The sequence below is a fragment of the Cupressus sempervirens genome, chromosome 2, assembly GCF_028749045.1.
Source record: "Cupressus sempervirens isolate cs-2001-9-10 chromosome 2, ASM2874904v1, whole genome shotgun sequence".
NCBI classification, from domain to species: Eukaryota; Viridiplantae; Streptophyta; class Pinopsida; order Cupressales; family Cupressaceae; genus Cupressus; species Cupressus sempervirens.
Genome location: NC_143119.1, coordinates 17,786,115 through 17,807,833, shown reverse-complemented (window position 1 = coordinate 17,807,833; position 21,719 = coordinate 17,786,115). Strand labels below are relative to the sequence as shown.

The window sequence follows — 21,719 nt, the reverse complement described above, 5'->3', positions numbered from 1 at the left end:
ATGTATAAATATGAGTAGAGGAGCCATGTCTCTTTGGTAATTTATAAGTTAATAACCATTTAGACAATATTAACACACACACACACACACACATATAAATAGATATAAGAGCTTGTCTAATTGATGATTAACCAATAACCATAGAAGGATTATCTCTAGGTCAATTCAATACGATTGAAGCTACAACATTAGCATCCCTTATAATGTGAATTAGCATATCGGGATGGATAACAGGCTAATTGTGCACCTCATTGGCTAAACTATGGAAGGGCACATGACAGTCATCCCTTCCTGGGATTGCTTGCCCTCAAGCAATTGCAAGGCTGGATGCTGCAGTATACTTTCATTCTCCTACACTGCATCTTCAATGGGTAAGTCTTTCCATTGCACTAGGTATTCCTTAATCATCCTATTTCTCAAATGCTTCTCTCTTTCCTTGAGTTCCTTAGAAGGTACCATGATTAATTTTTTCTCCTCCATCCAGAGGAGGCAGCCCTAGAGAAGGTGTGATCTGCTGTCCAGTAGCCCTTTTTAGGCAAGAAACGTGGCAAACATTATGAGTCTTGCTATCTTCCAGCAGCTCCAACTCGTACGCCACTTCACCCACTCTCCTCATTACCCTGTATGAACCATAAAACTAGGGCCTGAGCTTTTTCGAGACTTTCTTTTTCAAGGAGCTCTGGTGGTAGGGCTGAAGATGAAGAAACACCATATCTCCCACCTCAAAAGATCTCTGTGTTGTGGTGATCGATGTAAATCTTTTGCTGATTCTAAGCATGTTGAATGTTCTCCTTGAGAGCCCTAAGTTTATCCTACCGATCTTGTAACCAATCTCTCGCTAATGGGGCCCTGCTGTCCACTAGAGCTAAATCCAAGAAGGATAGTGATTCATATCCATATATAGTGTCTGGAACAACAACATGCAAATAGTCATATGGTATGTAGAATTATAGCAATATTCACCCAAATACAGTTGTTTGACCCACACTCAATACTGTCTTGAAACAAAATTTTGGAGGTAACCTTCCACCCATCTATTTATCACCTTCGTCTATCCATTTGTCTGAGGATGATAGTCGGTGGAAGGAGTCAACTCTGTCCCGTCCAATCTAAATAATTCTTGTCATAACACACTGAGAAACTTGCTGTCCCGGTCACTTAGAATGGCTTTTGGTAGGCCATGCAATCTGAAAACCTCTTTGAAAATTATCTCGGCTACTTGCGAGGCTGTCCAATTAGCTGAAATGGCATAGAAATGTGCATATTTAGTTAACTTGTCAACCACAATAAAGATGCTATTATTTCCTTGTGCTCGGGGTAGATCAATGATGAAGTTCATAGATACTCTCTCATTTTTGTTCTCAAATAGGCAATGGTTGTAACAACCCAGCTGGAAGCATATTTTCAGACTTATTTTGCTGACAGGTCACACATTTTGATATGCTTAGGGACGTCATCTTTGAGGCCTCTCCAAGAGAACCTCTATGTAATATGTCTGTAAGTCTTAAAGTACCCAGGATGGCTTGCTGGTGGTGTATCATGTACTGCCTGCATAATCTTGTCATGAAGCCTAGACCCAGAAACTAGATAGATTTTGTTTTTATAATAAATTATGTCATCAATGACTTTGTACTTGTCATCCCGAATCTGCCCATCCATAATCTCACAAGCAAAAGTGTTTTTGGAATACTCAACTAGAAGTGGAGATTTCCAATCAGTGGAAATCTCTGACATAGCACAAGTAGCACTAGTTGGCCTCCTAGACAGTGCGTCCGCAACAACACTATTTTTTCCTTTGACATATTCCATGTCAAAGTCATAAGCTTGAACCTTGCTAATGCACTTTTGCTGCCTCTCATTGAGCTTCTTCTGTACCAAAAAGCACTGCAAATTGTTGTGATTAGTCCTCATTGCGATCCTCCCACCTACCAAGTACTGCCTGAACTTTGCCAAAGTGTGCATAATTGCCAACATCTCTTTATCGTAGGTGGAATACCTCTCATGCTCCTTTAGTTTCTTGTTCTCATAAGCAATGGGATGCCTATTCTGCACGAGCATGACATGTATTCCCTCCCTAGAGGCATCACACTCCAAGACAAATGGTCTAGATAAATTTGGTAGTGCTAGCATGGGACATGTACCCCTAACCCTCTTAATCTTGTCCAATATTACTTTTGCATCATCTGACCACCTGAAAACACCCTTTTTAGTGAGATTGGTGTGCGGTGCTGCAAGCTAAGAAAATCTTTCATAACAAAACTCCTATAATAAGAACATAAATTGAGGAATTCTCTCCCATTAGAAACTTAACTAGGTGGTGACCAATCTGATATTGCTTGTATCTTTTCTTGATGGACCTTGACCCCATTGGCCCTTATAACATGCCCAAGGTATAAAATCTTTGTGAAGCTAAATTTACATTTGGATTCTGTAGCAAATAAAGAATGTTGCTCCATGATACTCAAAACCTCATCCTAGTGTTGTAAATGCTCTTTCCATGACTTGCTAAATATCAAAATATCATCAAAGAACACCAAGACATACCCTACACAACTGCTTCTTAAAAATGTGTTTCATACACGACTGAAATGTAGCTAGTGTATAAGTGAGATTGAAAGGCATCACCAAAAACTCATAATGGCCATAATGACATATGAACGTTGTCTTATGAACATCCTCTCGAACTCGAATCTTGTGGTACTCTGAACGAAGATCAATCTTCAAGAAATAAACCCCATGCAACTCATCCAATAACTCATGTATTTGTGGAATCAGGTACTGGTTCTTGATGGTCCTCTTATTCAAAGCCCCGTAGGCAATGCACATCTGAATAGTTCCATCTTTCTTCCTAATCAACACCATTGAAGAAGCAAACATGCTCGAACTAGGTCTGAAGTAGATTTGGTGGATACAAAGCACTGGGCTGCCCACTCAATATCATCATGCCCACTCAATATCATCATGCCTCAATATGGCTTCCATCAGATGAGCTGAAATAATTCTAGGTCCCCTGTCTGTCATGGCTCTGAGAATAATCTGCTGGTCTCCTCTCATAAACTCGATCTGTTTCAGGTCATGATCAATACTAATTGTGTAAAGCCACTATAGACAAAATAGCATCCATCTCTCCTAATTCGATCACATAAAAATCTGCAACCAAAATGTAATTTCCCAGCTGGATACTAAGTTGTGAAACCTTCCTTGAACAATTAAGTAGATCTCCACCAGCAACCTTAACGTCAAATTCAGTTACCGCTTACATTTGCTATTCCGTTTTTGCTACAATGGATGCACTACTAAAAATTATGAGTAGCTCCTGTATCCACTCGACAAACAATTTGCTGCCCTTTCACTACCCCCTTTAGGTGGATAAGATTAGTCGCAGGAACCCCTCAAAGGGTGGCAAGGTTAGGAGGCTGTCCAACATATCCCTCAACAGATTCTTCCTGGGATTCGTCATGGTTATCTTCATCATCCCTGCCATTAGACCCGTTGTCCTTATTTTCGCCATCAAACACTACATCTATATAATGAAGTTTACCATTCTCAAGACATCTATGATTTGGGGTCCAAGGTTCTTTGCACATGAAGCATAATTTCTTCCTTCTCAGTTCAGGACTCAAAATCCAATTTAGAATCTGGTTTGTAGGTTTAAGATTAGTTTTTGATCCTCTTAAAGGCTTCTTAGTGGGCTGAAGTGTAGATGATGAACTATTTAATTTGTGGCCATCTTATTTGCATCCTGAAGAGTATTTGGTTTCAACACTTTCACAAAGCGTTTGGAGTTTGAACCTTTGGCTTTCACTCAACCCTTCCACGAACAACATCACCTTCCTATTTTCTGTCATATCCGAAACCATGATAGAGATCCAATGAGACTCCTCAATGTATGTGTTTAATGCACCAACCTTGCTTCAGTTGAGCAAGCTCTCTATAGTATACTTCTATGTCAATCCTGTCAAACCTAGTGATCAGTTTGTTGCTTAACTCATAATAGTTAATCATGCCAAGGTCCTGCATAACAAGTCCATGATGCCACCATTCGTACGCTGCTCCGTCTAAGCACATGGTAGCAAACTTAATTACTTTTGTTTCTGACATGGGTTTAAGTGTCAAGAATGTGTCAAACTTGTGTATCCAACCCCTAGCTGAAGATTTCCTGCTGCCATCAAATATAGGAACTGTTGATTTATTCATAGCTTGTTTTAAATCTTGCTTAGAGCTCTGGCTGTTCTATTTTGCTTTGCTCTTGCCATTTCTCTTCGCTGCCCCATATACTAAACAAAGCTCAAGTCTGCTTTTACGTTGTCCGAAAATAAATCCTATTCTGCATGCATGGTCATGACATCCTTTGGAATAGCTACTGCTGCCCTTGCTTTTCCCACTTCTACTTCATTGGTATTCTCAACAAAAAAGGGCTTTAATGGTCTGTCTGTCGCATGTGTAGGTGCTCTTACTCCTTTTGGTGACCCCGTTGCACTACCACTACCACCTTCGCTCTGATGACTTTGAGGTCTTCTCAGTTTTGTATTTAACTGATGTATTGCCTCTGTAAGCTGTTGTAATACATCAGCAGCATGTGTTTGTGGTTCAGGGGCACCCCAGCATTGGGAAATTATGTCTATTTGTGTCCAAATGTGTAAGTCCATATTAATATGTTTAAAAGCACAAACTTGCAAGATGTGCCAAAATGGAAGTCGGGAATTTTGTAATTATGCTCATGAAGAATTCAAAGAGTCATGTAACCGAAAAAAGATAAGTTTGTAACTGCCAATGCAATATTATAAAGGGCTACATGGTAGAGAGAGTGGATGAAAATTTAATTGAAATTGCAGCCCTCTGACTCTCACCCTGCAGGGAATATTAGTCCAGAGATCTCCATGTGTGGGAGGGAGTATAGAACCAGTATGGTATGGGATTCCGGTTTGTTAAGTTTTGAAATTTTGTAATATATACAGTTAGACTAATAAAGTTTTTGTAAGATTACAAATGACTATGTAAATGCGATTTGTTGGCAATAGTATGAATGTTGAAATGCATTTAACTTTTGAACGATTTTGATTGGTCATTTATTTGGATCTAATCAGACTGATCAAAGCCTGTATCGGCTTCTGTTTACATTTAAGAACCAGTTATGAAATAAGTTAAAATTGATTTTCTTGAACAATATTGGGTCCGGTGAATTTGGCCGATTCAAACCGGTTTAGAATGATTCTATCATTGAGCCCTTTGAATTCGTCATTGCATAGATTGATGGTTTAAGTTAAAATTCTGATTTTTTTTTAAAGGTATCGAGTTCCCTTGCTATTGGTTGAATTGAAATCTGATCCATTCTCATAGTTATAACTTATATTTATGAATCAAGGTTCTTAAGTGTCTGATTTTTTTGGGTGAACCGAAATCCAAATTCAAATCATAATAGCATGCTAAGTTTGTCTAAATTGGGACCAATCAAGAATTGATATGTTAGCTAATTAAAAAAAAAGGATTTGGTGAGAATGGTACCAGACTGTTAAAACCATAACCAATTTAATAATCGGTTTGAAGAAAAACTTCTATTGGTTTTGTTTCAGTGGTGTCGATTTTAATTGTTATTGATGGAAACTAGAATCGATTCATAGTAGCATGCTCAGTAAACTGGAAACAGGAAATGTTCTTTACTTGAATTGGTAAAGAACTTGTAATTTCCTTTAGCTAGAGAAAATTGAAAAAGTTCTGCAATTATGTCCTTTGCAATTGGATAATTCACTTCTTCTATTCGATTTAGACTTATTAGTTTTGAGTTCAGATCAAACTTTCAATCTAATTCAATCAATTCCAAACTGGTATTTAAGCAATTCGCATGAAGAAAATTGGGAATTAAACCTTAAGTAATTTGGATCTGCAATTATGAATCTGAAATAAAAGCGAAATCTGGAAGTGACAGGCACTGTAATATATCTGAATTTACAGATAGATCTGGAAAAAATTGTGAAAAATGTCTACAATCAATGAAGAACAAACCCTGAAATCAATTTGAAATATTTAGAGAAAATAATTTCAATTAAAACATTAGAAATTATTCGGAAAAAATTATAATCCAGCTTGGTACCATATTACAAAGGTAATTGGTAAAATATCAGTGAATGAGCATGACACTCATTTTATTATGAAACAAACGTGTCATTAGAAGCATTCTAATAACGAAAGAGTGTTTACAACATTAGAAACATTCTAATATTTACAGGATTTACAATATTGACCATCGAAATGATAATAAACTATTAAACAGGATATTAAGGTGATATTATTCTAATACAATGGGGCAATGTTGTGAAAACCTCACAACAGTACGAAGAGCCATGAACTAGAGGGTTTCCAAGCATGGAAGCCATCCATCATGTGTGGTCTCCAATGCCACCAAACTGCCAACCAAAAGGAATAAAAATAGAGCTATTCTAAGAAGAGTTGGGTCTAATTTTAAACACATTTTCGAAATTTGTAGATAATTTTGGTTGAACTTTAATAAAACTTTGATGCAGCTGTGACCAATAATAGGTAATATAGGCATTCTTTAAATTTGTTTCAATATATTTATTTTAAGCCTTAGGAAAAAAAATATAAAAGCGGCTATAACCAATAAGCACTAAAATAAAGGCTTGATGAGACAATGACAAGGTACCATATTGTATGTGTATTTGGTTCCTAGTATTTAATAGTTTTGGTTTATCCAGACTTCGTTTTTGTAGCACATATTCTGATGACACAGGCAGCTTTTGTTTAAGTTGATTCCTTTCAAAGTTAAACTCAAAGCTGTAGTTTGACATTTTGTTTTTATCTTTTCCCTTGATAATGATGCCTAATGAATATAAGATTTAACTACTTGTAGGGAGCACAGAGCTGACTGGCATATCAGAAACTAGTTAGTCAAGGCTTAAGAGGTAACAGAACACGGTGTTAATTTGTGCAGCCATTAATTGTTCGAAGCTGTCATTTGAGTTTATATCAAGATCATGAAAGGAGGTAGGAAAAATTTGAAGAAAGAAGCTCTCCAAGGTTGCTCTGAACCACAGGCAGGCCAAACTATAATGCAAGTAGTTTCCCTTCGAGGGTCCAATCTCATTGAGGTAGCTTCCAGATTATTGATTTTTCACACTAACATATTTGTTATACGTGAAATTTGTTTTTGCTTTGAAACATATTATAGATTGGCAATTCAATATGTTTGTTAAGGCATATTTTACAGTTCCTGAGGTCTGATTGAATGATACCATTTTAGGGTGCTGCAATGTTAAGCCATTCTGTGGCATTTGTTTTCTTTTTGAGTCAACAGTATTTTTCTTTTTGAGTTTGTAGCTAATTTTGAGAAAGAAACTTTTTGTAGTCTTTCCTTGATGCACTAATTAGTGATAACTGATTGCTAAAATTTCAATCTGTAGGTGGCCATCCTTATTTAGCTGTTTATTGAACTCAGCTGTAGGCCTGAAATTACAGACATGACTAAGCATAAGATAGTTCCTAGAGAAAACATTCTGTATGCAAATTTGGAGTTCATGTTGTAAATGTTTATTGACTATGTAATTGTGTGTGTGGCTGCTACTTTTTGCAACCAAATTTAGAACAAGGCAACCTACCAATTTGTTTGCATTAAAACTAATTTGTTTCAACATAGACCATAATCGAGATTGATAGGATATTTGTTTTCCCAGGTGAACTTGCTCCAGGTATCCATGCTGCCAAAGGGAACTTAGATCATTGAACTTCCCTTGAAACAAGGTTATCTCCTGAGTATACTACTTCGAATGAGAGAAGGAAGAACACTCCTGATGCCACCTAGAAGGAAATCAAATTATTTTGGCTTGTAAACCCTTAATGCTTAGAGCTTTCTGTGTGTTAGAAATGGGTTCCTATGCCTTGTAAGTATTATCAACATACGGGTGAAAATTAAAAAGTTATTAGCATAAATGACTAATTATGGCAGTCATCTTGAGATGGATTTTATCATCCTTTGGGAGCACTCAAATTTTCAGCCTCTTTTATTGTTTCTATGGCCCATGGTGGTCTCTTCCAGTTTATCACAATATCTCTAGAGCGATCTGTGGGGCCAATAGTTTAGATGGTTCATTGTCTTCTTGTATCTCAATAATCTCCCTCTGAGACTTGATAGGGTGATCAACTTCTATATCTTGAGTATGTTCCTTTTCAGCTTCTATATGATATCCCTTTGATCTTCTGAAGGCAAATGTCCTCTTAAAGATGACATCTCTACTAACCTTAATTTTCTTTTGTCCAAGGATGTAGATTCTATAGGCTTTGGATGACTCACTATAGCCTACAAAAATTCCTGTTTTCTCAAAGGCTCAAGTTCAGTTCTTTTGTCTTTGAGTACATCGATATAGACAGGACATCCAAATATCCTAAGGTGACTTACTTCAGGTTTTACACCTGTGAAGGCTTTTTTAGGAGTCATGTTTCGAAGGATATGATATGGGCTTCTGTTTTGAATATAAACAACAGTTTTCGAGGCTTACGCCCATAGGAAGGTTTGAAGATTTTGATCATGTAACATATCTCTCGCTGCTTCTACAATTGTTCCATTTTTTCTTTCTGCCACTCTGTTTTGTTTAGGGTTATTGGGCACACTACATTCTCTCTCGATTCCTGCTTCATTACAAAAAAATTGAAAGTCATTAGAGGTGTATTCTCCCCCATTGTCAGATTTTAGGATTATGATATTGCTATCAGGATTTAACTGTTTAGTTTTTGAGTCAAACTCATTAACCCATGTTTCATGAGTAGTGATTCAACATGAATCCATCTCTCATGAGAATAAATGGAACACTTAGCACTCATTTGATCTAGGTGATGCTCATAGAGGTGAAGCACCGGGACTTCCGGGGAGGTCACCCATCCTAGGAGATCTTAGGATTTTAATTCTTTTCCCAATAAAATTTTCTACTTGGGCTTTAAATTTTTTAAACTTATTTAGGACTTCTTCTGACTCTTTAGACTTAAGAAAGTAGATCCAAGTTTTCCTAGAGTAATCATAAATGAAAGTTATATAGTACGAAAATCCACTTGGGGATGGTATTGACATTGGGCCACATAAATCAGAATGCTCAATATTTAAGATTTCCTTAGATCCATTTTCACTACTAGGGAAAGGACATTTTGTATTCTTTTCTAAAGCACAACCTTTGTAAGTGCCTTCTCTTTCATGGTCGAGATGAGGAATACCTTATACCATCTTTCCCATATAAAATAGTTCCTTATAGTGTAAATGGGCGAGTCTTCTGTATAGTTCATTTTGATATGAAGTTTCCATCAGCACGGCTTGAGTAGAAATTGTAGATAGTTTGTACAAGCATTCATATCTATATCGAATTTCGCGTGCTTTTTTGATATGAGAATTCTTTGGCCAAGCAAGTACTTTTCCTTTAGTAAAAGCTATCCCATATACTTTGTCTTCTAATGTAGAAACTGATACAAGATTTCTTTTAATCCCAGGTACATATAGTACATCACTCAATTGGAGTGGCATACTGGATTCTAATTTTAAATGGGCAGTACCTGAATCTCTTACATGATAACCAGCATCATCTCCAATAGTTGCTTCTGGATCAGATTGTTGCAATCAGATTTGAGAGATTGTTTCTGAACCCTGTCATGTGTTGAGAGGCTCCACTATTGATTAACCAGGTAGTGCTGTTGTTTGATGTGTTACTTGATAGTGCTGAAATAAATAAGAATTCATTGTCTTCAGATGCTTCTTCATGTACACTGGCAGTAAATGCTTACTGTTTGAATTTGGTTCTGCAGTCCCTGGCATAATGTCTTAATTTCTCACATCTAAAGCGCACACTTGATTTTTGATAAATCTGTCTTCTCATAAGATTTAGAATTTAAATCTGTCCTTTGGTCCCTCTTTCTTTTGAAGTTTCTTCTTTGATTAAATCTTCCTTTTCTTCTTAAGGTTTTAAATGTTAGGGCTTGATATTCTTCATAAGAGGTGTTTGGATCAATTCCCCTGGCAGCCCGTTTAGATTCTTCTTCAATGTAGTCTGTTCTTAATCTATCAAATTTTGGTAGTTTGGACCTTGCACCAACTCCTTGAATAAATGATTCCCATGACAAAAGAATTCCATTCAGAGCTAACATGGTCAATTCCTTACTGTCAATGACATATCCAATAGCCAATAGTTGGTCTCTTAATTCAGTGATCTTTAGGAAGTATGAAGTAATAGATTCTTTCTTTGCCATTTTTATTTGATGAAGTTTGTGATATCCCTGTCAAAATAAGATCTATATAATTAAAATATAAATGAATAGATAAATAATAAATAAATAATATAATAATGATAGTATAATGATATAGTTATAAATTATTATAATCATATTATAATATTGCATAATATATTAATACTAAAGTATGAGAATTAAATACTACTATATAAAACGATAAAATATAATATCTAGAGTAATAATCATAGTATATAAAGTGAAGTGTATATATTATGCATTATATTTATTATGATATTAATATTAAATTAAAACTAAAATTGATAATATACCTTTTAATAATAAATAATAACACAATAATAATAATATTAACAAATAATATAATTAATTAAATGAAAAGAGACATCTTTTCTCATATCAAGGTATATAAAGAAATATTCATAACCCTAAAAGATATAGAAGAGAATATTAGATATATTGAATTGGTTTGCAAAAAAATTTCAGTATGAGGAATCTAAGTAAATTGTGTGAGGTTCTTACAAGGGACATTACAGAGTTTCTGTTTTAAAGCTAATACTGGCCTAGTGTTATTGATTTCATACGTTTGTTCCAAGGTTTTGAACATTTCTTTTGCTGTTGACAATTTGAAAATAATGGGAACTATGCTATCTTTTACTCAATATACTAAAATCCTTTTGGCTTTGGTACTGTTTATCCTTCATTGAGATAATTCGTTGGCATCATTTGTTTCAGGCATATCATTCTTTATGAATTCTGCTAATTCATTTTCTTCTAAGGTAAGCAACACTTTGAATTTCCATAAGGTGAAATTTATTACACCATCAAGTCTATCTTCCACTTTCAATCCAGTCACCATCTTAATGTTTTAAATATATTAATTTGACAATATGCTTAAGAATCTGGTATAGTGTAATGACCCCAACAGGTTATAACTTCTTCAAACACCAAAAATCTTTATACTTGAGTTGTTTGACATGTCGTCAAACGCTTTGCAAGCAAGCTCTGATAGTCCTGCTCAATTCCGACCTTAAAATGCTGATTGAAGGCTCGAAAAATTTGTCAAAAACTTTGCATACAAGGGGTCATATGACTGATATAACTTTTTAGATTGCTGCAACGACTCTTGTTTCGATTTGCATTAAAGAGAATGCTTACAAAAAGACTCCAGATTGTCTAAACAATGATCTAACATGAATGTGCAACTAATTTTGACAATATTCAATGCAAATATGTGACTTAACTACTTGCAATATGCAGCTACAGCAACTAGTAATTATGACAAATACTTTGGATGCAACCTAAGATGGCATTAATGCATTTACAACCAAGTGTCATTAATATAAACACTCAGTATGCAAAATTATAACATTATTTATGCCAAAAAGAGAATTTACAGCCAATTGACATTTTGTCAAACAATTGGCATGCAAACAAATAAGCTGATCATCAAACTCTAAGTTTGCAATATAGATAGTCTAAAAATTACAACGCTCTTTTAACTGCAAAATCCTAGCCTTTCTTTGATACCAATAATGCCAAAGGGCAAACAAAGACAAGTACAATGTGAAATCGTGAAGTGCTGAAGTTATAATTTGTACTCAGCTGAAAATCTACATTTCTCAGAAAATATGCCAAATGAGAAGTGAAGAACCTGATTGTAGATGGCTGTAATAATTTTCTTCAATGCTGCCCCTTCTGCTTTGCTTTTTTTCTGTTTAGCTTTTTCCACTTGCTTTTTCCGGATTTGCTTTTTTTCGTTTTGCTTTTTCGAATTGCTTTTTTCAGATCCGCTTTTTTTTCGGATTGCTTTTTCGGATTTGCTTTTTTGAACTGCTTTTTCGGATTGCTTTTTCGGAGCTGCTAGAAATGAGCTTCCATAAGTTCGGCTCTGCTAAAAATGCCCCATGAAATGCTGAAATGTTGAAAATGGCCTTAGGCCCAATGATGCCCTAGCTGAAGTGACTGAAGTATCACCTCCAAATGTGCAACCTTTCAGAAGATATTTCACTTCCTCAGTTATGCAAATCCAAGGGAGTTTTCGTTCCCAAAGATCAACTGACTATCAGAAACCACTTGGCTCCACAATAGACTATGTGACTAAATCACAATTTGATGTCAAGAGAGAAATAAAAACTGGATGATTAGAATGAAGCCCGGGGTGCCTATTTATTCTTTTTCTCCACTTTCTCCAGAAACTTCTAGAACATTATTTTATTTTATCTATTAAGTGACTTTATAAAAAATATTTTATAATTCAAGTCACTTTATTAAATTAATTAAATATAAAGTTACTTTTTAATATTTATTTATTTGATAACTTTATAAATAATTAACTTAATATCACTTATTTATTTAATTAAAATAATTAATTAGTCATCCTCATAAAATATTCATTATTCTGGACAACCTAATTAATTAAATTAATTAAATCCATTGCCTCCAAAATGGGGACATGACATATAGGATCTCTTGTTTTAAGCCTGCTCTGGTACCATGTAAATTTTTAATATCAGATTAAAATAAGTCAGATTCACGCTAATTTAACACAGTTATACAATAATACTGTCATCTAAATATCTTCCTTTATAATTAAACTCAAACTACTGTAAAGTCATAATCTGAAAATACATATGTATTCTTCAATATATGTTATAATTTGTATCTGTAGTAATATATGTACTCTGCAATGTCAATATGATATGTGCAATATGATGCCAAGATGATCTGTGTGATATATATTGTATGAACAGCAATCACAATTGATGCTCTGCAATATAATATTTGCCACGACCTTGGGGTTTATCTTCTGCAATATAATCAATAATTTATGAATGCTCTGGGATATAAATATCCTCTATATATTCTTGTATAACCTGCATCTTTGCTCACGATTTGATCAGGAATATATTTTGATAGTCTTCGTATATCTCTTGCAATGAGATTGTCGATATTATATATTGATCAGGGGCTGAAAGGGTGTGACTCTTGGTTAAACTGGCAACCCTTTATATAAACAGCTGCATAACTAATTCATAGTTAGAAACAGTTAACTTGTTTCCTGCGATTAAGATAATGATTAGCATGTAAAATTTAATTGAGAGAAAGTAAATAATTCAGAACAATAATAGTGTTTAATAATGTAAGCAATAGAATAACTCAAATGTCAAATTGGCCTATCGACCTTTGTCATTTGAGTTTTAATTATCTACAATAGATAACTAGGAAGAATTAACAGCCTCCAATACAGCTAGCCATTCCACTTCATTATTGGAACCAAAGAAGCAATACTCTGCAAGAAATCATGATTATATCGGATTAATGCAAATCATGGAGCCAACCAAACTTTTCCTTGAAAAGATCTTGATTCACAGAAAAAATTGTTGACTCAATTTTCAAAGATTTTTTGTACTTTACCTATGTTAAAATTATGTTAGAATTCATCTAAAATGACAAAAAAACATGAAAAAATCATTGTGAAAACCCAAAAACCCTTTAAAAACTCGTGAAATTTATGAATTGCTCAAAAATTGGGTATTCTGTGATGGAAATCAGCGTGGAATTGGTGTGGAAGTAGTTTTACCTTTGTTTTCTTTCCAGCCCCAGGAAATCCTAAACAAAAGAGCAAGAAGAGTGATGCAAGTTATTAACTGAATTTGAAAGGGCCTCAATCATTGTAAATCAAGGGTGGGGGGGGGCATGTGAGATAGTGTTGAAGTAGTTTTCAAATCTGCCAGTTTTCTTTTTGGTGGCAGAAAAATCCTAAACAAAAGAGGAGGAGCAAAGGTTGTTGTCAACCGAATTTAGGGCCTCAATCACCCTATATGATGGGGGGCACGTGAGACAATATTGAAGCAGTTGATAGGTCTTTCCTAAATCGTGGCTTCGATATAACTCAAGCTTTCTGTGTACTGCCCTTGGATTCTGATGTGAACAAGTATATAAATAAAATATGATACACTAGTTTTGAAATTATAACTATTATACATCCTTATGGATGACACCTTTACAGGGAAGGAGCAAAACCCTATAGTTTATAACGAGTATTATAAAGTAGTTTTAATTTCAAACTAGTATGTATGTATAAAGTAGTTTTTAATTTTAAACTAGTATGTATGTATTAAGTAGTTTTAAATTTTAAACTAGTATGTATGTATGTATGCACACATACGTACATATATATGCATGTATGGTTCTAGTCCAGATGCAGATGTGGGTACGAGAACTTGGTATGTTGATACATGAAATTTTCTGTTGGGGTTTTGGGATACAACTCTCTCTCTCTCTCTCTCTCTCTCTATATATATATATATATATATATATATTATAAATTTAAATACAAAAAAAAATATATATTATAAATTTAAATACAAAAAAATGCAAGAAATATACAAAATTAAAGCATTTGATAGTATGATACTTCATCATTGATCAATACCAAAGGCCCAAAGATAAATATTAAATACGAATAGATAGTTCTCAAATATTTAAACAAGCCATATCATGTATTTCTACTCTCACAATTCCAATGAAAATCAGAAAATCATCACAATTACAAAATTCAGTTCAAGATTTATCAATCATCATAAGGATTATCAAAACAATTCTAAGCATTGGGCATTAGGATGTGCCCGAGTGCGCTTGGATGCGTCCATAGGGACAAAATGTGCTCATCTTGAGCATCCAAACACACCAGCACCAATATACATGGGCAGGGAATATAAAGTAAAATTTATAATGATATATATATATATATAATAAATGAATGCCTCGTAAATTTTTAATGTTACTAGTGACATTGGCATGATAAACCTTCGTTCCATGTGAAATGCTTTTGACCTGGAGCTATTAATTGGTGGGCCACAATGCTTAACAACCTACGAGCACGGTGGCACAATAGGGGTTTGAACCTTGGTGTCCGCTTCACCAACAAAGTGTTTAAACAATGACTGACGCGTCCAAAGACATTATAATGTATTATATAACTAGTTTATTTAATATATATATGATTTTTTATTTATAATTATTACATATAAGTTTGCTCATACATAGAGATATAATTCATTAGATGAGAAATATGTCTAAAGTGCTCCGTGAAATAAATCTGAATGATCACTAAGAACCTTATTACATACTCAAAATAGAACAGCCTCCAACACATAATCATTAACATTTGTCTCTACCTGAAATGGTGGTTGCAAGCTAGGTATTGCCAAAATCAATGGCTTGCTAATCCTCTAATTCACCTTAAGAATTCCCTTTTGTTCAATTCTGCTCCATATAAAGGACTTTCCAGTCTCTATTATGGAATATAAAGCATTACATTTGTAGAATGTGACTTGATATGATTTTTTAATTATTTAGATATTCCTACAAAACTCCTTGCCTCAATCACAATGAAGTTTTGGATCAGTTCAAAATGGCTTCCACTTTTTCTAAACTAGAGCTGGATCGCTGTTTGATAAAATTTTGATCTCCGTTACTTCATAGACTAAGCTAATATACGATCGTACACTTTACAACTATTTGGCATATTTAATGATTACCCGCTTAAATAGTTAACTAAATATTTTCTTATGTAATCAGCATTATGAGCATAAACAACAAATTTCATGTTCTACAATTTATGGAAAACCTCTATTTTACGTGCTCTCTATATCACTATGGTATGGAAATGCACTTAAGCTTTAAACAATGTTATGGTAAATCGATGTTTTTGTCATATTGAACAAAGGCTATGAAAGCTCCTTATATAGATATACAAAGATGATGTTTCTAAAATAAACAATTGTGAACTAAAGACAAAAAACCAAAACTACCTAATAAGCTAAAGAATATCTAAGATGACCATTAAAGAGACATTTTGCTGAATAGTACTATGACTCGAAACAAATTACAATAAGCCATAGTTTTTGTGAAAAAAAACCAAATAACCCAGAAACTGAAGTTTTTAAAAGCATAAATTTGATGAGGAAAATCAATGAAAACCCAACACAATTTTTGAGGTGAAAAATTGATTAAAACCTAATGATTTTTGAGGAAAAAATTATAAATCTACTGGATAATTTTTGAGGAAAAAAATTATTAAAACCGATCATAAATTTTTTAAGGTAAAAAATTATGAAAACCCATCACAATTTTTTCAAATGAAAAAATTAATGGAAACCCATATAAGAAGCCTTAATGTGGAAAAATACGAGAGTTCACATGGTAAAACAACACATTTAAGAACATGCAATTCATAAAAACCACATGCAAGCCCATGCAACCCTTGAAAATTAGAGACTTTTGCTCAAACCAAGAAATTGCGCAGTCAAAACCCTCGACCAGGTTTGCTATGTTTAGCTAAAATCTTTGAAGACGAACCATAGAATTTTCATAAAAAGCCTCAAAATGTTTTTAATTAAAAAAAATTGAAAACACAAATTTCTGAAAAAATTCCAGATTAGAAGAGGCTTGATTTTTTCTTAAAAACTTTGCCAAATTTTATGAAATCCCGTCGACCCGCTCTGATACCATGTTATGGTAAATCAATGTTTAGTTGTATTAAACAAAGGATATGAAAACTCTTTATATAGATTTACAGAGTTAACATCTCTAATAGAAACAATCGTGAACTGAAGACAAAAGTTGAAACTACCTAATAAATTAAAGATTAACTAAGATGACTATGAAAGAAACATTATAATATTCTAATAAAGAAAAAATCCTTTGTATCTTTTTCTAGAATTTTTTGCTCTTTTTATATCTGATTTTTTCCTTACTTTTTCAAAGAACATTTTATTTTTGATTTACTGAACTTTTTCCCAAACGATTATTTGCTGCTATGAAATTTGGAAGGCCCACATAAAAAATAAACCACCTTTCACAAAGGTTACCTTGGTCATTCCTTAGATTGCCCTTTGACAGGCTGCCAAAGATAAGTTTATGATCACTTTGCATTCTCCTGAACTAGTTTTTAAGGAATTAGCTTTATTGCAGGGATATTTGATCCTTAAATGTTTTTTTATCAATATGAGGCAATTGCCCATTTTATTATATTCAAAAATATTTACATGACCCCATTCAAGTGTTCGCACCGAGGGGAAATGAACTAGGTTAAGAAAATCCTCAGTATAGCCCAGGACCAATGTCCTCTATACGTACAAAAAGTTCCACAGAGGGGTTGAAAGAGGGCATTCCCTCTTTTACATGAAGAATAGGGGCATACCCCATATTACAAAGATTTTAAATAGATAAGAAGAAGCCTTAAATAAGCAAAGCCGATGGGAAACTGAAGAAGAACTTGCGTTCCACTGAAAGAGTGACAATATACCAGAGCTATGAAGCACACACCACCTGTCACAAAAGGACAACCAACACCAAACCAACTAGCTCCAAAACAGAAGTTAGTACCATAAAACAGCTAAGCATCAGGATTATGTTCGAGTATTCATCCCAGCAAGTGAAAGAGCTGGTTGATAAATCAAAGCCAACATCATAGAACGAAGAATCTCTTATTCAGAGAAAGAGATAGGGTAAAGACTTATCAAAAAATATTAATTTGAGTGAAAGCTTCAAATAACCCTGATAAGCATTAGAAATACACTGCCTACTGAAGAAATTAGAAAACACACAAATAATTAAGGGATATCATAAGAACACACTACTAGCAGCCCCCAAGTATAATGAGCAAGGAAACAATGTTCAGTTTCTATTACCTCCCATAAATATCCTGTCACAAAACAAAGTTAAATGCCTGCAAGCCATTACTGTCCAGATTTAACCTTCATAATCACCAAACAACATAACCAGTGTCGCAGAAAGGAACTAATCCCATCAAGCAACTTTAATGTGAAAAATGTTTGAAGAGTTTCATATTAATATTAAAAGATACAGATTAAGACTAGATAAAACTATCAGTCCACTAGTTTATCGTTAGTAAAAAGGAGTTTTAAACACAAAATTTAAAAGTTCAGGTAAGGCCAATAAGAGCTAATCAGCTCTGAAAGCTTCTCGGAGGTCTTCCACGGCAACCCACGAAGACTTATCCTGCAGAATGTTTTCCTCTTCAAAATATTTGTCCAGCCAATCATCCTCCACAGGGTCAATCAGAGAACAGAAGTGCAGAAGGAAGCAAAAGTTCCTTCTGTAGACATCACTCTCAGCCCAGAAACCGGCTGGGTCTTCGGTGAAGAGAATTCGGAAGGTTCTGATGGGTTCTCCTCTGACATAGAGCATATTATAGTTCTCCTTAAATGATGGTAATGGTGAATGAGTGAAATTTTGCCATTGCTCACCTATTTAGGAAACTCATTCTTTTCACTTTGCATTCTCCGAGTGTTTTCTCTAGGTTATCAGCATCACACAATTGCTGAATATTACTGTTATCATTGATTTACAACCAAAATTTTGTGCATTTATCTTGCATCATTGTTGAATGAGTATTTCATAAATTTATTTGTAATGTGATTATTGTGTTTTTTTAAGGGCCAAGGAATTATGATACATTTTTGCTAGAATCTATTTATCCAAAGAGGCATGTTAGTTAACTGTGGTGATACAGGTGTGGTGTTTATTTTTCAATTTGAAACTGTGATTACATAAAATTAAGTTTGAAATTATTGGGTAACTTATAGGTAATGGACAGTACGGGTTCAAAAACTTTGGCATTGTTTCCAGCCAAATTTCACAAGAGTCTTTGGATAAAGCGAGGTTTGGGGCTTTCCTTGCATGTTATGTTGGCACTTAAATTTTCTGTAAAGATGCCACGCAGATGTAAATCTTTCACTTGAACTTGTTTTGATGATTTATATGCATCTGAGTTGTTCCTTTTCTTTTGAGTAATGGTGCTATCTGATATACTTAAAGTTACAGAGAAGTGCTAGTATCATATGTTCCATGAGCATATATGTTTGAAGTTGAATTCAGCCTAGATTATATGTCATGTATTTTCTCTTTCACTCAGGAAGCTATGTTCTGGTAGAGGGAAGTGATAGAGAAAGAGCAATGGAAGCAGGTAGCAAGGTGACTTGCATGATTGTATAAGTTCTTTTTGATGAGAATGTGCGCATGCTTCGGAAGTCTCATCACTGGTGGTATACTGATCTTGTTTTCTGGTATATATTAAAAGATGCAAAGAAATTTGAAGATCTTGGATTACGCACTATTTTCAACTATTTTTGGCAATGATGTCTGGATAAATATTTCTCAAAAGTATTATGGTTGTGGTGTCTTTTTGTAGATCTGTTACTTGGGAAATTTGCAGATTTCTGCTAGGTGTCTCTATTAGTTTATGGAAAAAGTAATTTAACCAAAGAGTAAAGGGACAGAAGTAACACATAATATATAGAACTCCAATACATTTATATTATCATCGATCATTCATATACATGTATGCAGGGCTTCCACTTTACTAGATTCTTATATCTCCTTTGTACATTATATTCTTTATGTCTAACTATCTATATTTTCTCTCAATGCATCTCATCTTCTGTTACATTACATCTTTTCTTATACAAATATCTATCTAATGGGACACAGCCCATTTATACTACTAATCTAGATGGTGTCTATTCAATTTGGGGCTCCACTGCGGTCAATTGCAGTATGATATGTGTTGAATATTCATGCCCTGCCTTTATCCTGCGAAGACCAATCATTTCTCTTAGAAAAAGGTCCATGCTGTGATGAATGAGTGCAGTTTCATTGGATGTGAAAATGTATAAATTGTGTGGAATATTGGTCAAAAGGTGCTTGCAAAGATATTGCACCTTGAGAGGCCATTAATTCTAGTCTCAACCCTCTTCAAAAACGGTTATTGCCAATTTATACTTTAATTTTGGGTAACTTGAGATGTCTTTAGTTTGAGCCCTGACAGCAATTTGTTTATTTGAAGCTCCAGAGAAGTTAAATTAAAGCTTCAAGAAGTACCATTTTTATGTATCTCAACACCTAGGGATACTCATGTAGCTGGAGATTAATATATACATTTTATATAATGCTGTTCCACAAATGTCTGATTATGCGACATAAATGGAACTTAGAGCTGCAACTTGTTAACTAACAATGTGAAGGGCATCTTCTTACATTTTGTGGAATACTCAACTGTGATGTGTAGGCCTGAAGGCTTTAATGCTGATAAACAGCACTCGGTTACTGTAAAGAATGATCTGCCGCACGAGAAGGAACAAGAGAATCACAGAAGTGAAGAATCTAGTGACGATGGACTGCCCCCACTTGAAGCCAACTGCAATAGGCGTGGACCTCAACAGTTGAAGCAGCTATCTAATGAAGAAGCATCAGATTCAGATTCATGATCAATAACAATATTGCTCAAATTCATTACATAAAAGCTTCATTCCTTTTAGGAGGCTTTTATTTTTTATCCCTGCATTTATTTTCAAAATTCAATTATCATTTGAGATGATGGTCATCTGTCCACCATTAACAGCGGGAACCTCAATAATTCATTCACTTGTCATGCAGATTTTCTTTTAGTATATTGCTCCAGATGCAGAGAGAAGTAGTTCCCTGGTCTAGATTGAGTTCACTTGTTTTCCCTTTATCTCTTTATATTTTTCTGGATGGTCATGCATGTAGTCAATGTTCCATGACTTGCCTATTTGTGTGACTATAATTTTTTAAAGGCTTATGCCAAGGGAGTCCTCAATTCTGGAGTGAATAATATGTTGCAATGGCTCTAATTGTTTTCTTTGGAAGCTCTTGAAATCCTTCATGAGAAAATCTAGCTGTAAATTATAAGGCCCTGAGAGAATTTCACTTTCTTTCAGTTCCCCCTCCATTATCTTGAGTTTTGAATTGAGTTTTTTTTTTTGGTCCTAATGTTTACAGCTCTAACACCATGTTCGGGGTTATGTCTTGCGGTGACTTTGCTTAATTTTATCGCCTTTAACATCAACAGATTCATTACTTTTCTAAACAAGCTTTTGTTTTTTTCAGAATTCGACATTATTGCCATATGCCTTGGGCTCATAGTAATACTTTCTATGTATATATATCTAGTGGGAAATAGTGCATACTTTCTGATTATTTTAAACATATCTCTAAATATAGAAAGCATTACACAGAACTCTAGTGTCTTGATATCAATCTAAAGAGTTGGTTTTCTTGAAATTCTTGTGATCCCAAATATTTGAAAGAATTTCAAGATTTCAACTGTCAACAATAATACCAAGGTGGTTGTTTAGATTATTAAGGTTAAGTTGAGACAAATTTCTTTTTTAAGGTGTGGATGAAGTGTGATAAATTTGGAGCTTCAAATTCGACACTAATAATCAAGTTTTAAAGACAAGCAATTAGGATAGTGACTATTGCATAATCAATTGGGAAACAAAAGTATCTACATAACAATGTATGCACATAATGGAACTCAAAGAAAAAATGTTATCATATATAATCGAAAACAAAATAGATCCTATTAGAAAAATAGAAAACAACTTGTAGTGCTAAAATTTTGTACTAATATTTATATCAAAATGAGG

At 34.2% G+C, this 21,719-nt stretch overlaps 1 pseudogene across 1 annotated transcript in view; it reads left to right on the top strand.

Moving 5' to 3' along the window:
• Positions 1-21,019, top strand: part of LOC149570870 (uncharacterized) — a 37,100-nt pseudogene extending 16,081 nt beyond the window's left edge. The window contains exons 3-6 of the transcript XR_016359727.1: positions 6,950-7,106; positions 18,855-18,930; positions 19,184-19,310; positions 20,336-21,019. The product of XR_016359727.1 is annotated as an uncharacterized LOC149570870 (transcript). The remainder of the gene's footprint in view (positions 1-6,949; positions 7,107-18,854; positions 18,931-19,183; positions 19,311-20,335) is intronic.
• Positions 21,020-21,719: the final 700 nt, after the last annotated feature.